The sequence below is a fragment of the Pantherophis guttatus genome, chromosome 16 (assembly GCF_059756535.1).
Source record: "Pantherophis guttatus breed Tessera chromosome 16, ASM5975653v1, whole genome shotgun sequence".
NCBI lineage: Eukaryota > Metazoa > Chordata > Lepidosauria > Squamata > Colubridae > Pantherophis > Pantherophis guttatus.
Genome location: NC_142078.1, coordinates 1772554 through 1779496, shown reverse-complemented (window position 1 = coordinate 1779496; position 6943 = coordinate 1772554).

Genomic DNA, 6943 nt, shown 5'->3' with positions numbered 1-6943 from the left:
GAGAGCGTGCACGTGCCCACATCCATAATTCTATGTGCCCTGCCCTGCGCATGCATGCATGACCCTCCCGCCCCGCCCCCCGCTCCTGGCACACAATGGCCCGGTAGGCCCGTTTTTCTTTCGCACCTGGCTCCAGATCCTCTCGATGCATCTGGGGAGGGCAAAAACAGCCTTCCCCACCCCCTCGGAGGCCCAAAACAGCCGGTTTCCCAACTTCCGGTTGCACACGAAGTGACATTTTTTGTTGTCCCCAGCCTCCAGAGACTCCTAGAGAGGCTGAGCTGGCATGCCAGGTGACATGGCTCTGTGTGCCACCTGTGGCACGTGTGCCATAGGTTCGCCATCACGGTCCGAGGCCATCCCAGTAAGGGAAGAAATCCGCTGCACGTTCAGGAAATGCAACTTTGGATCGCCGTGGTGGGGAACCAGGTTTCGCTTTAAGCCCGTGGTGCGAATCCTGACCGTTTGTGTGTGAATGGGAGGGGGAGGAGATAGAAATGTGGCTGCAGCCACCCGACGGCAGAGATGCAACCAGTGTGGGATGTACAGCATCACATCTGGCTTTCTTGCAACATCTCTCTCTGCTCCCCACTGGCCGTTTAATGGATACCAGCCTGCAACCCCCCCCAGTCTCTGGGGCCCCCATCTCCACTCCCCCAAGAAGAACCGGATGTTGACTTGATCCTCGGCTGCACACTACGACGAACTCCAGCGAACGCCCCCCCCCTCCCTCTTTCTTTTCCAAATGCAGCCACAAATCTTTTTTCAATTAAGGAGTTTGGAGCAAGCAGGCTCCCACAGTGCCTTGTAGGGGGGGCGGGGGGGAACAAGGCAGCACGGCCACCGCCTGGGATTTCTCCGGCCGGAGCAGATGGGCTGACGGGGGGGGGGGGGAAGGAGGGGGCTCCAGCAGGGGTACCAATACCAGGGTTGCTTTCACCGGAAGCCCAGAATGGGATGGACTCTCCCGAGAAAGGGGAGCTCGGAAGGAAGATGGGGGAGCCAGGAAAAATGTGACTCGTCCCACCCACAATTCAGAGGAGCAGAATTGTCCCACGGCTATTTAGTATGGAATGGGAGGGGAGGGGAGGGGAGGGGAGGGTAGAGTAGATTAGAGTAGAGTAGACTGGAGTGGAGTGGAGTGGAGTGGAATGGAATGGAATGGAATAGAGTAGAATAGAATAAGAAACAGAATAGAATAGAATAGAATAGAATAGAATAGAATAGAATAGAATAGAATAGGAATAGGAATAGGAATAGGAATAGGAATAGGAATAGATGTTGTTTGTATTTTTTGTCATGGATTGCACCAGTGAGGCTAAAACCAATTTCGTTGTATACATGATGTACAATGACAATAAAGGCTATGCTCTACTAATAGAATAGGAGCTGGAAGGGACCTTGGAGGTCTTCTAGTCCAGCCCCCTGTTCCAGCAGGAGAACCTATGCCAGTATTGGCGAACCTTTTTGGCACTGAGAGCTGAAATGGGAGTGCGTGCGCATGCCGGAAGCCGGAAGAGCAGGCGCCTGGCATGCATGTCCACACCAGGCAGCTGCTCTTCCAGTGCACGCATGCCAGAAACCGGAGGAACAGGTGGCCAGTGTGCATGTGCGCGGCGGAAACTGGAAGAGCAACGGGCAACGGTTCATGTGCCCGGAGAGATGGCTCTGTGTGCCACTTCCAGCACGCATGCCATAGGTTCCCCATCACGGCCCTGTACCATCTCAGACAAGTAGCTAGTCCCTAGTCTCTTCTTAAAAACCTCCAGTGTTGAAGGCAAGCTGTCTAGCGGTCTAGTCCTCCAGTTACGACCACCACTGAGCCCAAGGTTTATGTTGCTAAGTGAGACATTTGTTAAGTGAGTTTCCCCCATTTTACGACGCTTCTTGTCACTATTGTGTTAAATGAATCCTTGCAGTTGTTAAGTTAGTAACAGGGTTGTTAAATGAATCCGGCTTCCCCATGGACTTTGCTTGTCGGAAGGTCGCAAAAGGTGACCTCCCCCCACCCCATGACCCCGGGACACTGTGACCGTCATAAACAGAAGCCAAGCGTCACCTGACCATGGGGATGATGCAGTGGTCATAAGTGGTCCTAGATCACTTTTCTCAGTGCCGTTGTAACTTTGAACTAAATTTAGTTCAACTAAATTCATTTAGTTGTCACTAAATGAACCGTTGTAAGTCGAGGACTACCTGCACTATTGAATTCTGCTTCCATCTTTTCTCCCAGCTTGTGCTGGGCTATCTCCAACTGGGCACTTGGCTTAAAAAGCTTGGGCAGACCCTGCCCCAGTGCCCCAGAAGGAGGGCTTGGAAGGGAATCTCGCCTGGAGCAGCCCGGCCTTTGGCCAGGGGTCTGACCCCACACCCCACACCCCTCGGCCTTGTGCCTGCCCGGTTGTGCGTCTGCTTTTGTCGGCATGCGTGTTAGGGAGGAAGCATGCCTGCAATCTTGCTCCTCGCTTGTCCCAAGATGGACAGCAGCCAAAGGAGGACAACTGTAGGAACTCAATCTGGTTGAAAGAATCCCACAAATCTCTGTCCAATACAAAAAAAGAAAAAAGAAAAAAAGAAAAGAAAGAGAGAGAGAGAGAGAGAGAGAAAGAAAGAAAGAAAGAAAGAAAGAAAGAAAGAAAAAGAGAGAGAAAAGAGAGAAAATAAGAAAGAGAAAGAGAGAAAGAAGGGAAGGAAGGAAGGGAGAGAGAGAGAGAGAAAGAAAGAGAGAGAAAGGGAGAGAGAAAGAGAAAAAGAAAGAGAGGGGGAGAGAAAGGGAAGAAGGAAGAAAGAGAAAGAAAGAAAGAAAGAAAGAGAAAGAAAGAAAGAATGAATGTGAATGAATGAATGAATGAATGAAAGGAAAGAAAGAAAATAAGAAAGAGAGAGAGAGAGAGAGAAAGGGAGAGGGAGAGGGAGAGGGAGGGAAAGAAAGAGAGAAGAGGAGAGAGAAAGTGAGAGAAAGAGAAAAAGAAAGAGAGGGAGAGAAAGAGAAGAAGGAAGGAAGAGAAAGAAAGAAAGAGAAAGAAAGAAAGAAAGAAAGAGAAAGAAAGAAAGAATGAATTAAAGGAAAGAGAGAGAAAATAAAGAGAGACAGAAAGAGAAAAAGAAAGTGAGAGGGAGAGAAAGAAAGAGAGAGAAAGAAAGAAAGGGAGAGAGAAAGAGAGAGAGAGAAAGAAAGAGAAAAAGAAAGAAAGGGAGGGAGGGAGAGAAAGGAAAGAAAGGAAGGAAGGAAGAAGGAAAGAAAAAGAAAGAAAGGGAGAGAGAGAGAGAGAAAGAAAGAGAGGGAGAGGGGGAGGGAGAGAAAGGGAAGAAAGAAGGAAGGAAGGGAGAAAGAAAGAAAGAAAGAAAAGAGAGAGAGAAAATAAGAAAGAGAAAGAAAGGGAGAGAGAGAAAGAGAAAGAGAAAAAGAAAGAAAGAGAGAGGGAAAGAAAGGAAAGGAAGAAAGGAAAGAAAGAAAGGAAGGAAGGAAGGAAGGAAGAAAGAGGGCAGCTTTAGCAGTCAGGCACATGGCAAATGCAGCCGGAAGAGGTCTGATCAAGGCTGCGTGGCTGGGAGACCCCAACTCACAGCCGGCTGTGGCATCTTGATCCCCTCTGACCTTCCTCGACCTTCAGGCAGCCGTCCCCAGAGTTTCCATGTCTCCGGTTCTCCATTCAAGATTTATTTCTTAATTTGACCGACCACCAGGATCAAAGGGCTCGGGTAACTCACAACGCAATCCTGAAAGTCACACAGTAAAAGTGAAAAATGACTAATGATCAAAATCAAAATGGCAGCCCCTCCCCCTGAGGCAATACGCCAAGGACACCCCTGTTCAAGCTGAGGAGAGACCCCCATTTGGGCTTTTACAAGGCCAGAAAATGATAGCCGTCTTCCAGTATTTGAGGGGCTGCCACAAAGAAGAGGAAGGGGTCAACTTATTCTCCAAAGCACCGGAAGACAAGACAAGAAGCAACGGATGGAAACTAATCAAGGAGAGGAGCAACCTGGAATTAAGGAGAAATTTCCTAACAGTGAGGACACTTGCTTAATATCAAAGGGGACAGACAGAAATTCTGGGGGTACTTTGGGGACGTTGCCATGAATCTCCCCACCAAGCATCCCCCTCCTCTTTCGCCCCAGCCAAAGACCCCACTCCCTGGTTACCGAAGTCTTCCTCTCAAATGACCAGACCTAAGATTGGTAGGAACTTATGTCTGTTAAATCGGCAAGAGTTTTTGAAGTGCATCTTGGGGAAGAGGGAGTCAAGCTATGCTCCAAAGCCCCTGAGGGCAGGACAAGAAGCAATGGGTGGAAACTCATCAAGGAGAGAAGCAACTTAGAACTAAGGAGATATTTTCTGACAGTTAGATTAATTAACCAGTGGAACTACTTGCCACCAGAAGTTATGAATGCTCCAACACTGAAAGTTTTTAAGAAGATGTTGGATAACCCTTTGTCTGAAGTGGTGCAGGGTTTCCTGCCTAAGCAAGAATTTGCAGTTCTGCATTCTGGTAACTGCATTTGCAGTTATTAGCTACAAATGCAGAGGGTGCATAAAAGCCATGCGCGCTTTTAAAAAACTGCATCTGAAACTCAAGGCAGCATTCTGCATCTGCATCCCACTTTGGAGAGTGACACTTTAAGAAGGATTTGGGGCCGGAGGGATAGGATTCGAGAAGAGCCACAGGAGGATGAAGGAGCTGGAAAGTGAGCTCTTGGAAGGCAGCCGGGAGGACTTGGGTGTGTGCGAATAACTCCAACACCCTGAGATCCTGCCTGCTTTTTGTTGTTCCACCAGGTCCAGCTCGGCTTCCAGGTCAGCCCTCCTAAAGGAGAGCAACCCAGAGGACGGACGGAAGTGTTGATTCAGCTGCGCAGTTGCAGCTTTCCAAAGTTCTGCTCTCTCTCTCTCTTTGTGTGTGTGTGTGTGTGCATTTCCTAAGGTGCCTGGGAACGGAAATGATGCTTTTCGACAGATCTTGATGGCTCCAGCCAGCCACCTCTTCGAGAAGATAAGAAGATCGCCAGCCTTGTTTCTCTCTCGGCCAGAAGAAACACGCTCTCTGCAAAGGCTGCTCCATCTCTTTGAAATCAGGGAGAGGTCCTGCTTTAAAGATTCGGCCCGGCCCGGCCCAGGAAAGCCACCAGATAGCCATTGGTGGTGGCTGGCTTTCTTCCCAAAGGAAAAACTCAGGATAGAAGGAAAAGAAAGATTGCCCTGCTGGGAATTCTGGCCTCCAAACAGAGTTTCAGGGGGAGGGAGCCAATAATGAGTTTTTCCAGCAGTCTATAATTAAGGGGAAAGGTGTTTTGGGGATGGGGTTGAGAGGGCAGATGGTGGTGGGCGGGAGGCTAAATGTCAAACCCAGGTTAACCAAACACAATGGGGCATTCAGGGAATTTCCCCCCCTCCCTTCCCCCTCCCCAGCCTTGCTCTGTTTAATGGGATGGCCTGAGTCTCACAACCCCCTTCAAAAGGCTCTGTGTACACAACACAGAAGCACAAATGAAGGAGAATATTTGAGGTTCTCCTTCATTTGTGAAGGTCCTTGGAGCTCTCTGAGCTAAGCTTGTTTCCTTACAGAGGCTAGAAACGCAAACTCTCTAACCCACCTTAGCCTCGTCCCGTGTGTGTGAAATTGACAAAGCAGGGAATGACATTCTGCATTTTTCTTCTCCAGAGATGCTTTTTTTTCCTCCCAAAAGTAACTGGATTTCTACCCCCCCCCCACTCCCTCTTTGAAAAGTTTTGCTTCTCATCCAAGAAGCTTCTTTAGTTCTGACTTCTTAACTTCTTCTAAGTTCTGGAACTTCTTTAAGTTCAATTAGTATTGAAGAAACTTCCTGGATGAGAAGTGAAACATTTTCAAAGGCAAAGCTAAGAAAGTCCACTGCCTTTTCGGGGAAAAAGGGGGCGGGGAAGCACCGTTGGAACAACCATGTCCTGGATAATTGAGAATCTCCATAGACATTTCTCCAGAAAAGCATGTTTGACTGCAATTCAGATTAATAGATTAACAGAGTTGGAAGCTACCTTGTAAGTCATCTAGTCCAACCCTCTGCCCAAGCAGGAAACCCTACCCCATTTCTGTCAGATGGTACTGACAGAAGGCTTCCAGGGATGAAGCTCCCACAACTTCTGAAGGCAACTTCTGTTCCATGGGTTGATTGTTCTCAGGGTCAGGGAATTTCTCCTTATTTCCAGGTTGAATCTCTCCTTGATCAGTTTCCATCCATTATTATTCCTTGTCTGGCCTTCGGTGCTTTGGAGAATAGCTTGAGCCCCTCCTCTCTGTGGCAGCCCTTCAAATATTGGAAGATGCTCTCCTGTCTCCTCTGGTCCTTCTCTTCACTAGACTAGCCATGCCCGGTTCCTGCAACCGTTCATCGCATGTTTGAGCCTTCAGTCCCCTAATCATCTTCATTGCTCTTCTCTGCACTCTTTCTAGAGTCTCAGCCTCTTTTTTATTAGTGTGGTGACCCAAACTGGATGCAGGATTCCAGCTGGTAGGACGTTTATCCCTCAAACCAGCTGTGAGTTGCCGTTGGCGCTCTGCAGAGAGAAAGAGAAATTTGCTTATAAAATATGTGCTATGTAGCATTGGGGCAAAGGAAATGCCCTCAGGTGGCCTTGGCATCTGGCCCACCCTAAAATATCCCAAGCAGGTTAAACAGCATAAACAAATCATGAACTAATGTAGTAGTAATGTAATGTTGGCTCTTTCGGCAAATTCCCTGATCGGCTGCATGATTTTAAATTGGGGATTTTAAATTGGCTTTGTTTTTTGTATTTTTATTATGTTTTTATTATGTAAGCCGCCCTGAGTCCTACGGGAGAAGGGTGGCATATAAAATTTGATAATAAATAAATAAATAAAATAAAATAAAATAAATAAATAAATAATAAAAGATGCCAATTTAAAGCAGCATAATCAAGCAATGGTCAAGCAAACGGAGCCTG